The following is a 13,582-nucleotide window of genomic DNA, read 5'->3' as shown; positions in this document are numbered from 1 at the left end:
AACCAATTTAAGTTAAACTGGTGCAACTTCTGCATGTGGACAAGACCTAAGTTACTTACCCATAAGTGGCATTTCTCTGGATTTCCACAGATTCACTTTCTTAAAGTCAAATACCAAGCTATGAAAATTAGAAATAACTTGAGGTAATCTGAGTTTCTATAATCAACAGGCACATATGCTGATGCAGAAAATATATTTCCAGAGTATCTGCATAGAATCAATAACTTGGAAGATAAGTAGGGAGGTGGCTACATAAATGGAGGTTACTTGCCTATAACCAGAGTTCTTCAAGATTAGCCTCTGCATATTCACATTTGTGGGATCAAGTTGCCGGCATCACAAGCTTCCAGCACCTTCTGGAAAGCAGTGTCTGTTGGGGCTATTCACCCCTCTTCCCCCTCCCATCCTGGAGGGTTCTGAAGGTATGAACAATGAGGATGGCCTCAACTGCCCTTCAGTTCCTTCCAATAATTTGGGAATTCCTAACCTGAAACTCCAAGGAAGGGGGCATAGAGCACAAAGTGTGAATATGCAGAGGCTCATCTCCAAGAACTCTTGTTACAGGTAAGTATAGAACGATTACTGCCGGATAGTAACTGTGGTTCTTTGAAATGTTCTGCACATGTGAATTCCACTGATGGTGTCCATGTGCCCCAGCACAGAAGTTCAGAAAGTTTTCACTAGCAGCATTCAGTACATGTCATGCATGTGACCAGTCCTACAAGAAGAAGGGTAGAATAAGTGTAGATAGCCAGAGTTTGGAGCCCCGGGAAAATAGAGGATGACTTGCAAAAGATTACAAGTAAGAAATGAAGACAAGAAGACTTACAGCCAGAAAGAACAGGAGGAAGGCCAAAGAATTGCACCAACACCAGGAAGAGGCAAATTTACATGACTGGGAACTCCCTTCTAAGAACAGACAGGCCTGCCACCGGAGTGGATCTGGAGAACAGAAGGGTATGCTGTCTATTGGGAGCTAAAATATGTCTGACAAAGTTCCTCCTCTGCCTTGGTGGGTTCTGCCCTTTGTGGCGGATTTGCTCGCCTCAGAGTTTTACGGCAGTGCTCAGTTTGGCTCCTCTTGTTAGTGGCACAAACCTGCTGTTCACTTGGCTAACCTCATCACTGGCCAGCATGGGGAAAAGGAGAACAATCCGTGCAGTCTCTGCTGGCCCACCTAATGGGTCGTGGGGCAGGCCAGAGACCTTCCCCTCTGGTGGGACCCACAGTCCAGATCAACACCTCTTATATCAACTAGGGAGTTGGGGTATGGGGGGGAACCTGGGCCCGTCCTCTGCTCCGGGTTCCAGCCCAGGGCCCTGTGGATTGCAGCTGTCTATAGTGTCTCCTGCAACAGCTGCGTGACAGCTACAACTCCCAGGGCTACTTCCCCATGGCCTCCACCCAACACCTTCTTTGTCCTCACCACTAGACCTTCCTCCTGATGTCTTGATAACGCTTGTACTTCTCAGTCCTCCAGCAGTACGCCTACTCACTCTCAACTTCTTCTGCACCTCTTGTTCCCAGCTCCTCGCACACACCTCACTAACTGAAGTGACGTCCTTTTAAAAACCAGGTGCCCTGAATAGCCTGCCTGTCCTGATTCTGGCAGCTTCTTAATTGGCTCCAGGTGTCCTAATTAGCCTGCCTTAATTGGTTCCAGCAACTTCCTGATTGTTCTGGAACAGCCCATTATCTTACTCAGGGAAAATGGATCTGCTTATTCTGGGGCTAATATATCTACCTTCTATCACTCTCCTGTAGCCATCCGGCCTGACCCTGTCACATATGGAATGCAGACATGAGGCTGAAGAGGCTCCTAATGGGAGCAGGAAAGAATCCACTGATTGTCCCTCATGTGGGAACAAATTATACTGATACATTCTCAGTGAAATGCATCAAGGAAGACTTCACCAGGGTGGGGAAAATGCTTAAAGATATGGATGCTCAGGTGATCTTCAGTGGAATCCTACCCATCCCTAGAAAAGGACAGTGAAAGCGTGACACGATTATAATTAGGGCCCTACAAAATTCACAGCCATGAAAAAAGCATCACGGGCTGTGAAATCTGGTCTTTTGTATGCTTTTACCCTATACTATACAGATTTCACAGGGGAGACCAGCGTTTCTCAAATTGGGAGTCCTGACTCAAAACGGCATTGCAGGGGGATCAAAAGGTTATTTTAGGGGCTGTCATGGTATTGACACCCTTACTTCTGTGCTGCCTTCAGAGCTTGGCGGCGAGAAAGCAGTGGCTGTTGGCCAGATACCCAGCTCTGAAGGTAGCACCTCGCCAGTAGCAGCGCAGAAGTAATGGAAATGGTGGAAATACCACATCATGCCACCCTTACTTCTGCGCTGCTGGTAGTGACAGCTCTGCCTTCAGAGCTGGGCTCCCAGCCAGCAGCCGCCGCTCTCCAACTGTCTAGCTCTGAAGGCAGCACCACCAGCAGCAGCTGCACAGAAGTAAGGGTAGCAGAACCGCAACCCCCTCCCCCCTTAAAATAACCTTGCGACTCCCACACAACTCCTTTTTGGGTCAGGACTCCTACAATTACAACACCATGAAATTTCAGATTTAAATAGCTGAAATCATGAAATTTACAATTTTAAAATCATATGACCATGAAATTGTGCAAAATGGGCCATGAATTTGGTAGGGACCTAGTTATAATGATCAATGGATGACTCAGACAATGGTGCTATAAAAAGGGCTTTGTGATGTTCGACCACTGGGAGGCATTCACGGATAGTCAACTGTTCTCATGGGATGGACTGCACCTGAATAAGGAGGAAAATAGATTTCTGGGATTGAGGTTGCCACCACTGATTAAAAGAGTTTTAAAGAGAACATTACTCACCTTGTGCAATAAAGGGAGGTTCTGGCACTGTGAAACCAATCCCCCCCCCTCATTTCCTTCTCTATTGCAGAGTCTAGTAATAAAACTCCGAAGCAGAGGGAAGGAGGGAGAGTAGTGGAATATTCACAGGGACACACATCTCGAAGAACCTCCATTACTGCACAAGGTGAGTAACGTTCTCTTCTTTGAGTGATGCTCCTGTGCGTGCTCCACTTTAGATGACTTCAGAGCAGTGCCCTCCAGTGGAAGGAGCGTGCTTTGGAGTTGAAGTTGTAGCAGATGAAAGTACAGTGTGCTCAAACATAGTATCAGAAGATGCATGTTGTTGCAAAGCGCAATGCTGGGTAAATGTGTGTGGCGAAGCCCAGGTTCTGGCCCTAGATTTCTGTGATGGGAACATTACTAAGAAACACTATGAAGGCTGCCTGAGAGGCCTCTGGTAGAATGCATGCGGATCCCCCACAGGGGGTTGTCATTCATGCTGGAGGTAACACACTTTTATGCAGTTTGATATCCATTTGGATAGACATTGTTTGGAAATGGCATTACCTTTTGATCATTCAGTGATTGAACAAACAGTTTTGGAGACTTATGAAAAGATTTTGTTCTATCAATGAAGAAGGCTATAGCCCTGAGGATATCCAGGGAGTGTAATCTGGACTGTCGCTTGTCCACGTGTGGTTTAGGAAAAAATGTCAGTCAGTGTATTGGTTGGTTGAGGTGAAAGGATGTGACAACTTTAGGTAGGAACTTGGGATGCGGTCTAAGGGATACTTTATCTTTGAAAAAGATTGTGAAAGATGGATCGGTCATGATAGCTGGCAGTTCTCCAACCCTCCTGGCGGATGTAATGGCCACTAGGAATGCAACCTTCATGGAAAGGTGTAGCAGGGAGCTTATAGCCATGGTCTCAAAAGGGGGGCTGGTGAGGGCATGGAGGACTAAGTTGAGGTCCCATGGTGGCGTGAGGTTCCAAACTTCCAGGTAGGAATTGGAGAGGCCCTTAAAAAAAGTGTTCAGGGATTGGATGCGTAAATGTACAGAATCCATCTACTTTATGACGGAACGCTGTGATGCCTGACAGATGTACACGTACCAAACTTATGGAGAGGCCCGTCTGTTTGAGTTCCAGCAAATAGTCTAGAATGAGAGGTAAGGGGGCTGACAGAGGTGCAGTCTGTTTGCATTGGCACCATGAGTCGAATCGCCTCCACTTATGTATGTATGTGAGTTGGATAGTTGCCCTACGGCTGTTTAAGCCATGCAGTAGCCAAGGTTTGAGATGAAGTCTCCAGGGATCTGGATGGATAACGTGACCTGCGTCCTGCGATAGCAGCGAGGTAGAAGCGAGAGTATGCATGGTGGACAGATGGCCATGTGCAGAAGATAAGGGTACCATGTTTGTCACAACCATGTGGGGACTATTAGGATCACTCTGGATCTGTCTTGTTTGATCTTGTGAAGCATGCAGGCCAAAAGGGGGGTGAGAGGGGAGCATTCCACTTGATAAGGAAGCCATCACCCAGAAAGTGTGGATCGAGTCCTGCTCTGGAGCAGGACTGGGGGCATTTGGTGTTTTGTGCAGTTGCAAAAATATCTATTGTTGGGAACCCCCATGTTGGAAAAATGTCTAGGATTACCCGTGTGTTCAATTCCCACTCGTGATCATGATAAAACTTCCTTCTCAGGGTATTCTAACTGCCAGATTGGTATGATGCTGTGACATGGACATTGTGCTTGATACACCACTGCCAAAGTCGCATGGCTTCCACGCAGAAGGAGTGTGATTGCGCTCCCTCTTGTCTACAAGCCATATTGTCCATGAGAATCTGCACCGTCTGGTCTCTGATTAGCTATAAGAAGTGGGAGCAAGTGTTCCAAACCACTCACAGTTCTAGCAGGTTTATATGAAAATGGGACTCCACTATGGACCATCAGCCCTGTATAGAGTGTGGTTGCAGATGTGCTCCCCACCCTAAAAGGTATGCATCCGTGGTGATAGTGAGCAACGGTGGATTCTGTAGGAAGGGCACCCCTCCCACCCCCAATGTTGTCTGGATTGGTCCACCATAAAAAGTAGTCTTTGATTGTATCTGGAATGGTGAGGCGCTTGTTTATACTGTGCCTGTGTGGGACATAATTTGTCTGGAGACTAGCTTGTAGACACCGCATATGTGGTCTTGCATTTCGGACAACGAACGTCGTTGCGGCCATGTGGCCTAGAATTTATAGGTAAGTTCTGGCAGACACTTGTGGGCTGTTTCACACTGTGGAGATCAAGTTGGTTAAGTCAGAAATCATTTTGTTGATAGGGAGGCAGTTGCCTCAAGGAAGTTGAGGTCTGCTCCAATAAATTTCAGGTGTTGAACTGGTGTTAGAGTACATTTTTGTATGTTTATCTGAAGGCCTAACCTGGTAAACAGAGTTCTTGCGTGTTCGGCGGACTCCATGGCTGCCTGTAGTGTTGGTCCTTTCAGCAGACAGTCATCCAATAAGGAAATATCATGATTCCCTCCCTGCGTAGATAGGCAGCTAATACGGCTAATACCTTTGAGAATTCCCAAGACGCAGTGGAAAGGCCGAAACCGTAGAATTTTGTACTGGAAATGGCCCTGTACTACAGCAAATCGCAGAAAATTTCGATGTGAGGGATGAATGGGTATATGAAAATATGCATCCTGGAGGTTGAGGGCTGAGAACCAGACACCCCTTCCTAATGCTGGGTTTATGGTGCCTAGTGTGACCATTTTGAATCACTGTTTCACATATTTATTGAGTTGCCGTAGGTCAAGGTACGTCTCCAACCTCCTGTTTTATTCTGCATGAGAAACTAGTAGGAATAGAACCCTTTCCCTCTATACTTGGATGGTACGGGTTCTTCTGCTCCCAGAAATATGAGGTGGGTTACCTCTTCTCACAGTAGATGTTTATGAGAGGGGTCCCCGAAGAGGAACGGGAAAGGGGGGTGAGTAGGGGGTTTGGAGGTAAGGGGGATGGAGTAACCAGTTTTGATCATTTTTAATACCCATCTGTCTGTTGTAATACTCTGCCAGATCAGGTAAAATAGAAATCAGGCGATCTCCAAATGTCTTGCAAGTTGTAGATGGTTCCTTCATTGAAAGAGAAGGGATTCTGGGGCCCTCAACCAGGGTTTCAAATTTGTTGTCTGGAAGTTAATGGCTAAGAGGTAGTATTCGAGGGAGCAGATTGTTGTCTCCTCGAGGTTTTCTGTTTCTGACCCTGATGGTCGTAGTATCTATTGTGTAGTGCGTACGGAGGGGGTCAGAGTCTTTGAGGGGCTTGATAACAGCCCTGTCATATTTTGATCTTAGGTGTGTGGATGCCCAGAGATCGCAATGTCACCCTCGAGCCCATAAGAGTGTGTAAAAACTCATTGTTTTGTCCACAAAAAGTTTGGATCCCTCAAATGATAAGTCCTCTATGGTTGACCGTACTGGCTTTGGGAATCCAGATAGGTGGAGCCAGGAGGTTCTTCTCATAACAATCGTGGTTGCCAGGAATCTCACTGCTGAATGAAGGGCAGTGTGACAAAGTTCCTCCTCTGCCTTGGTGGGTCCTGCGCTTTTTGGTGGATTTGCTCACGTCAGAGATTCACGGCAACCCTCAGTTTGGCCACTTCAGCTAGAGGCTCAAACCTGCCATTCACTCAGCTAACCTCATCACTGGCCAGCATGGGGGAAACGGAGAACAATCCCTGCAGTCTCTGTGTCCCACCTAGTGGGTCAGGGACAGGCCAGATCACTTTTCCAAATTAAACCTTCCATTCTGGTGTTTCTCATAGACCAGATCAACTCCTCCTGTGTCCGATCAGGAGTTAGGGGGATGAGGGGAACCCGGGCCCACCCTCTACTCCGGGTTCCAGCCCAGGGCCCTGTGGATAGCAGGTGTCTACAATGTCCCCTGTATCAGCTGTGTGACAGCTACAACTCCCTGGGCTACTTCCCCATGGTCTTCCCCCAGCACCTTCTTTATCCTCACAGCAGGATCTTCCTCCTGAAGCCTGATCATGCTTGTATTCTTCAGCCCTCCAGCAGCACACCTTCCTACTCCCTGCGCACTCCACCACTAACTGATGGGAGGTCCTTTTTAAACCAGGTGTCCTGATTAGCCTGCCTGCCATAATTGATTCTAATAAGTTCTTAATTGGTTCCAGGTGTCTTAATTAGCTTGCCTGTCTTAATTGATTCAAGCAGGTTCCTGATTGCTCTAGGGCAGCCCCTGCTCTGGTCACTCAGGGAGCAGAAAATTATTCATCCAATGAGCCAGTATATTTGCCTTCTATCAGACTCCTGTACCCCACTGGTCTGGGTCTGTCACTGGCAGCTTATAATGCTGTTCTGGTTATGAGTTGACCCTCTGTGATGATCAATTTGTACTGTTCTTTTTTGTCATCTGGAATAAAGTCAGTAAATTCAGAGAGACTTGCGTAGCTATTTTGGTCATACTTTGCCAGTAAGGCTTCATAGTCAGCAATTCTTAATTGTAAGGTCACAGCTAAATATGCTTTGTGGCCGAAAAGGTTGAGCCATTTCCAGTCTGTGTCATACGGGGTGTTTCTGTAGTTATGTTGTCTACCCCGTTCATTGACTGCATCAATCACCAATGAATTTGGCGTTGGATACAAAAAGAGGAATTCAGTGCCCTTTGCATGTAGTACTTTTTATCAGACATCTTACAGATAGGTGGAATCGTTGCAGGGGTTTGCCAGAGCAACTTCACAGGGTCCATAATTGCATAATTCAGGGGAAGGGCGATTTTAGATGAGGTCAATGCGTGTAATATAACTAATTTGTGTCGAGATTGCTGGACCTCTTCCAGAGTGAAATGTCCAGTGAAGTGGCAACTCTCTTGTAGAGGACTTGAAATTGTTTGGAATTATCATCTGTGGTGGGAAATGGAGGCATAATTGTGTTATCCGGTGAGAATGAGGAGAAGTGGACTTCAGGTGGATCGTCTTGGTCAGAGAATTCCTCCTCCTCTTCAACCCCCTGTTCAGAGGTGCCGGGCGGTCCCTGTGGTGTTGGTAAAGGTGCTTGATGTGTGTCAGCTGTGGGAAGACTGACAGATACCCACAACAACAACAGGGTGTATGTTGCCCATGGGTTCCAAAATGGCCATTGTGGTTGGAAGGGCATAGTGGGCATCCAGGGTTGCCCGTATCACAGTTGGTTCGGAAAGTTTGTAGGGTAGCCCTTGTACAGAGGGGAGTGTGTGATGGGAGCAGCCACAGGGGAGGAATGCTGTGGAGTGCCCCCAGCATCCTCGTCTCCATCTTCACTTGAGAATTGTGCAGCGGAAAGAGATGGAGAGCTGGGTTGACTAAGTACTGAGGGTACCAAGGTACCATTGGTGCCGAGGATGGGAGACTCCAGTACTAACAACACAGAGAGGTCTTTGTGGCAGAGGAATTGATGCGATATGCCCGGTATCTGTACCGTTGGTATAATAGGAAATGGTACCGTATGCTGAAGACAGCTTGTCGAAAATGCTGTGTTACTGGACAGTGAGATGGTGGCAGCATTAGTAGCAGGGGCACTGAGATGCTCAGTACCAATTGTGTATTTGTGTCCAGTGGTACCGCAGCATGGGGTTTCATTTTCCCCTGGGTGACTGTGACCGATCTTGGCTGCCTGGGAGCTTTCAGTTTCTTGGTATCAACGGTGCCAGAGGGACCCGCTGCTTCGGCCACTGACATGTCCAGGAGCATTTGCCTGTTAGCACAGCGTCTTTTCTTGGCCAACTCCAAAGTTGGGGGCGTGGTACCCCATTTTTTTTGCTGCCTTCTTGGCAGGTTGATCAGGAGCCTGTGCTGTGGAGGAAACGCCCTTGTCAGAGGCTGAGGTCGGTGATTTCTGGCCGTGTGAAATGCATACCTCAGGCTCAGACATCGGGTGGAGAGACTTCTCCATGAACAGAAGTTTCAGTTGGAGATCTCTTGCCTTTCTGGTGTGGGCTTTCAGTTTGTTACAGTGCAAGTACTTCAGCTGTGAGAGTACCCGTCTGAGAAAGGTATAGAAAACCTGCAGGTAATGCAGTGTTTGAACTCTGGGGAACCGGGCACACCCCTCAGGGATGTACTCTCCCCGTAATGGGGAGGGGAGGTATGAATACCGTGCTGCTGTGGTAAAAAAAAAGGAAACCTACAGCCCTATGAGGAGAAAATAAAATAATGGGGATAAAGTAGGAAGGCTAACTATTCTAACTGAAAACTAAAACTAAGGGAAAAGCTAAACTATTCCTAATCTGCAAGACAATGCTAAATGCTCTGACTTGAACCAAAGGTGGTAGAGAAGGAACTGGGGGGGGGGCGCATTGGTTGCACAGCGCCAGTTAACTGCCTGAAGCAGCGCGAGATGGGGACTGCGCATGTGCAACCCAACCAAGCACTACTTCCTTAAGTCTCTGACTATGAGCGTAGGGGCGCACCGACACCCAAAGTGGAGCACCACAAGGACATCACTCAAAGAAGAACTAGGAATTCAGTGGAGACAGTTGGGTGAGGTGGATGTAATGTCCACACCTGATTCTAATACTGAGTGAGAGGAAAATTAAGTAAGAGAGAACACAGCAATGGAGAAAGGAATAACAGTGAGGAGGAGACTGGACAACAACAAGATAGTGCCAAAAGCAATGACAGTAACAGCCAGGGAGGTGATATTGCAGTGAAATCACTGCACCTAATCTGGCGAGGAATCTGGATGAAGCCAAGCAGAAACAACTAAGATTGTCTGTACATCAATACAAGGATCCTGGGTAATAAAATGGAGAAACTAGATTCATTGGTGCAGGAAGAGAAACCAGATACAATAGAGATAACAGAAACATGGTACAATAGCAGTCATAACTGGAGTACAGGTATTGAAGAGTATGTGCTGTTCAGGAAAGACAGAAATAAAGGTACAGGTTGTGGAGTAACATTGTGTATTAACGAAGAGGTAAACTGTAAAGAAATTGGGAGTGATGGAATGGATAGAACGGAATCTGTTTGGATCAAAATCACTTTGGGGGAGAAAGATAATAGAGGCTCCACTGGGGTAGTTCTTGGGGCTATCTACAGACGCCCAGGATCCGATTAGGGATATGGATAGAGACTGTTAATTATGAGGAAATAGGGAGAAGGGAGCTCTTTTCCAGTATACTCCTGAGATATTAACTCTATTGCTTCTAGCTTGATCAGTTCGCTTACCTCCTGACACCTGGCACTTTTGTAAGAATGATCTCTGAAAAGGGACTGAGAAGAAGGGTGATAGGAGGCAGGAATTGAAATTGAATGACATAACTATCCCTAATTACTAGAAGGATCCATTGATCTGTGGTGACTGCCACCCAAGCCTCCACAAAAAAAAAAACAAGAACCAAAGAGTCGAGTCAAAAGGTATTGATCCTTGTGGATTAGTCCAAGATCCTTGACCATCACATCAAATTTGATGCCTTTGTGTCTGACCCGACTGATTAGTTAAGGAAGATCGTACTGAAACTTAATTCTTCTGATATCTAGAGCTCTTTCTAGATTGTTCGGAAGGCCTCTGGTGTTGGGAATATGAAAAAGAATAATGTGTGTTCCTATATCTGGAGAATAAAGATTAAGGATGAAACTGTTTCTTACTGAAAGGATTGTATAAACCCAGTGATCTGAGCACGTATCTCAAGTCTTTTAATGAATGCAGAGATTCATCAGTCTTAGCACTGAATAGATTCTGACTATCAAATGGCAAATCTTCAATAGACGCTTGCACTTCTGTTGGTAAAACCTGAGGGAGATAACCATGCTAATCATCATGATACCTGTAGCACTGGAATCAGCAGCATCTAAAGCAGCTTGAAGAGAGGTTTTAGCAATAAACTGTCCTTCACAAATAGGTTTAAGCTCATCTCCACTTTCTGAGGATAACTTGTCCTTAAACTCTGACAGCCTATCCCACTGCAGATAATCATATTTAGATAGCATGGCTTGATAATTTGCTATCCTGACCTTAAAGATGCTGAGAAGTACATTTGCTTTCCAACAAGATCCAGCCTTTTGGCTTCTCTCTCCTTAGGGGTAGATTTCCCAGACTGTTTTGATCGCTTATCTTTATGTACAGCAACAACCAGTAACAATGGAGCAGGATGAGTATAATATATACCTCAAATCCTTTATATGGCATCCAATATCTATAACCAGCACATTTTTCAGTTGCTGGAATGGAGGCCGGGTAGCCCAGAGACTTTTTGCTGGATCCAATATTCCTTCATTAATAGGTAGTGCAATGCTATTTTGGGATGCTGGCTGTAGAATATCAAAAAGTTAATATGCTTTTTCCAAAGGAACTTCTCGTGTTTTTGCCATTGCTGAAAGGTTTTAAAATCATCAACTGAAAATGGTGTAGACTGTGAAACAGTTTCATCAGGCAAAGAAGTAGAACCCAAGTATAGGATCAGAAGGATTTTCTGGCTGGACTGTTATTTCACCATCACTTAAATTTGTTGTTCCTCTGCATCCTGAACTTCTTGATGAGGAGAGCAATCAGAATTGTAAGAGTTTGCTGCAGGAGACTCAAACAGACTCCATATATCGTGGGAGAACGTGTCCCTGAAATTGCAGAGATTGAAGCCAGGAGGGCGAATATGGCGATGATTGTTGTCCATATGGGAAAGGGACATTTGGCCAATTCGGAGGGAACAAAGGAGTATAGTGAGAATTAGCCTCGTAAGTTTTTGTTCTGAGGTTCTTTTTCATATGCTGCCCGAGACTTCTTTTCTCTCCGTCTGTGTGATTTCCCTTTTGGTGGAGGACTCTTGTCAGAGTCGGCAGAGAAATCAGTGTCTTTGGATGAAGAAGCCTCTAACAGAGAAGTCATGACAGGAGATTGAAAGATCTACATGGGAATCAAAATTGTATTGACATGCTGGTTTAAGGTTTTCATTACAGGTGCCCATGCTTCTTTTTGAGGAGAGGATCTGTCTGGTATCGAGACTAAGGAACCTTCCCGGATTGGTGACTCGGGTTCTGGAGAGACCCTGAGGTCTGGTGAAGAAACCAAGTAAGCTTTTGGAGCTGAAAATTTAGTTGCCAAGTCTCCCTATAGTGAGGATACTGTGGATGCCTCTCTCTGCTTTGAAGTTTCCTCTACAGCTGAAACCGCCGGTGCAGAGAGGGCTTTGACCAAAACATCTGGCGCCGAAAAGGAAAATACTGCAAAAGAGTGTCCTGAGCACTCTGGTGCAGAGAGGGATGGTGCTGCTGAAGCCAGTGCTGAAGGTGAGGAAGATTTCTGTACCTGCTTTCTGATGTGGTGCAACATCCCAGTCCCACTTTTTCCTGCATCAGCGGTAACTGCTCCTTTGAAGAGCTCCTTTCTATGCTGGGCACCGGCAGCAATAGCTCCACTGAAGAACTCCTCTGCACTGCCAGCAACACAGACAGGGCTCAGTGCCAGGAAACTGACTTAATCAATACTCAGACCAACATAGCTCGAATGGACCTTTCCATAAGAAAAAGCTTCAATCTAGACTGCCTCCACTTTTGTGTGTGCTTCTTGAAGGACTTGCAGATCGCACACTTAGTGATATGTTCCTCTCTCTGACAGTAAAGGCATCTGTCCTGGGTCACAGTCACAGGAATAATCCCCCCACAAGAGAGGCATGGCTTGAAGCCTGAAGACTTCTGTGTTCTGCCATAAGTTATTTTTTTATTTTAAGCCTACTAACAAGCTAATTGAAACAGTAACACACTAACTACCAAATATAAACAAAACAAATTAACTACCATCAGTCTAATTACTAAGTAACAAGATTACTACACAGGAACACTACCTTGTTCTGTCTCACAAGAAACTGAGTGGTGGAGGGGGTCGCTGTGCCCAGGTGGGCAGGAGGAGTGAAGTGAGGTCATGCTGGAAGCATGCATACCCTCTAATGGACACTGCTAGTTAAAACATTAACTCCTGTACAGCAGCACATGGACACCAAAAGTAGTATCCACATGTGTAGTAATTTTAAAAACAACCTTAATTTCTTCTTTGAAGGGTCTTTGCATATTCCCACTGGTAGGAGTTCAGTCAGCAGTACCACCTCTATGAAGGTGGGCTGAGAAGTTCCAGTAAACAAGGACAGCAGAACTGCCAAATAAGCATCATCTTTTGATCCCACGTCAAGAGTGAACAGATGTGAACAAACTTCTCGTTCTCCCAGAACGAGTCTATATGAAGGAAAAATGGATGGCAACCAGTGATGGTTTTAAAAGTGGGATTTTATTAAACTTAATTTTAAAAAAGTGACTCCCCATATCAAAGGTATTGAATCCTCAGGCTGGATTCATAGATATGCAGGGCTGGAAGGGACCTCAAGAGGTCATGTCTAAGGCTAAAATTTTGTCACAGATATTTTTAGTAAAAGTCATAGACAGGTCATGGGCAATAAAGAAAAATTCACAGAAGTCCATGACCTGTCCCTGACTTTTACTAAAAATATCCATGCGGAGCTGCTGGATCCCCACAACCCTCACGGCAGCTGGGCAACTGTGGGCAGCCCTGCTAGCAGCTGTGGGACCCCCCCCCCCACCGCCCTGGAATCAAAAATTTAATCTGTTCTTATATGGCTGCACAATAACAGTGTAACTTTTTGCCTGCAGACAAAAGTGGCAGGGGCCTTTTTTTTTTTTTAGGATTTTGATATTTTTACAAGGAGCACAAGTTTGAAAAGGAATTTTTTTTCCTTTG

At 45.8% G+C, this 13,582-nt stretch overlaps 1 protein-coding gene across 1 annotated transcript in view; it reads right to left on the bottom strand.

Moving 5' to 3' along the window:
* LOC125637986 (solute carrier family 9 member C1-like) overlaps nt 1–13,582 on the bottom strand; it is a 295,718-nt gene that overhangs the window by 240,487 nt on the left and 41,649 nt on the right. The gene's annotated exons all lie outside the window — the stretch shown is intronic.

This window comes from Caretta caretta, chromosome 6 (assembly GCF_965140235.1).
Source record: "Caretta caretta isolate rCarCar2 chromosome 6, rCarCar1.hap1, whole genome shotgun sequence".
Taxonomy (NCBI): domain Eukaryota; kingdom Metazoa; phylum Chordata; order Testudines; family Cheloniidae; genus Caretta; species Caretta caretta.
This window is presented reverse-complemented; position numbering and strand designations above follow the sequence as displayed.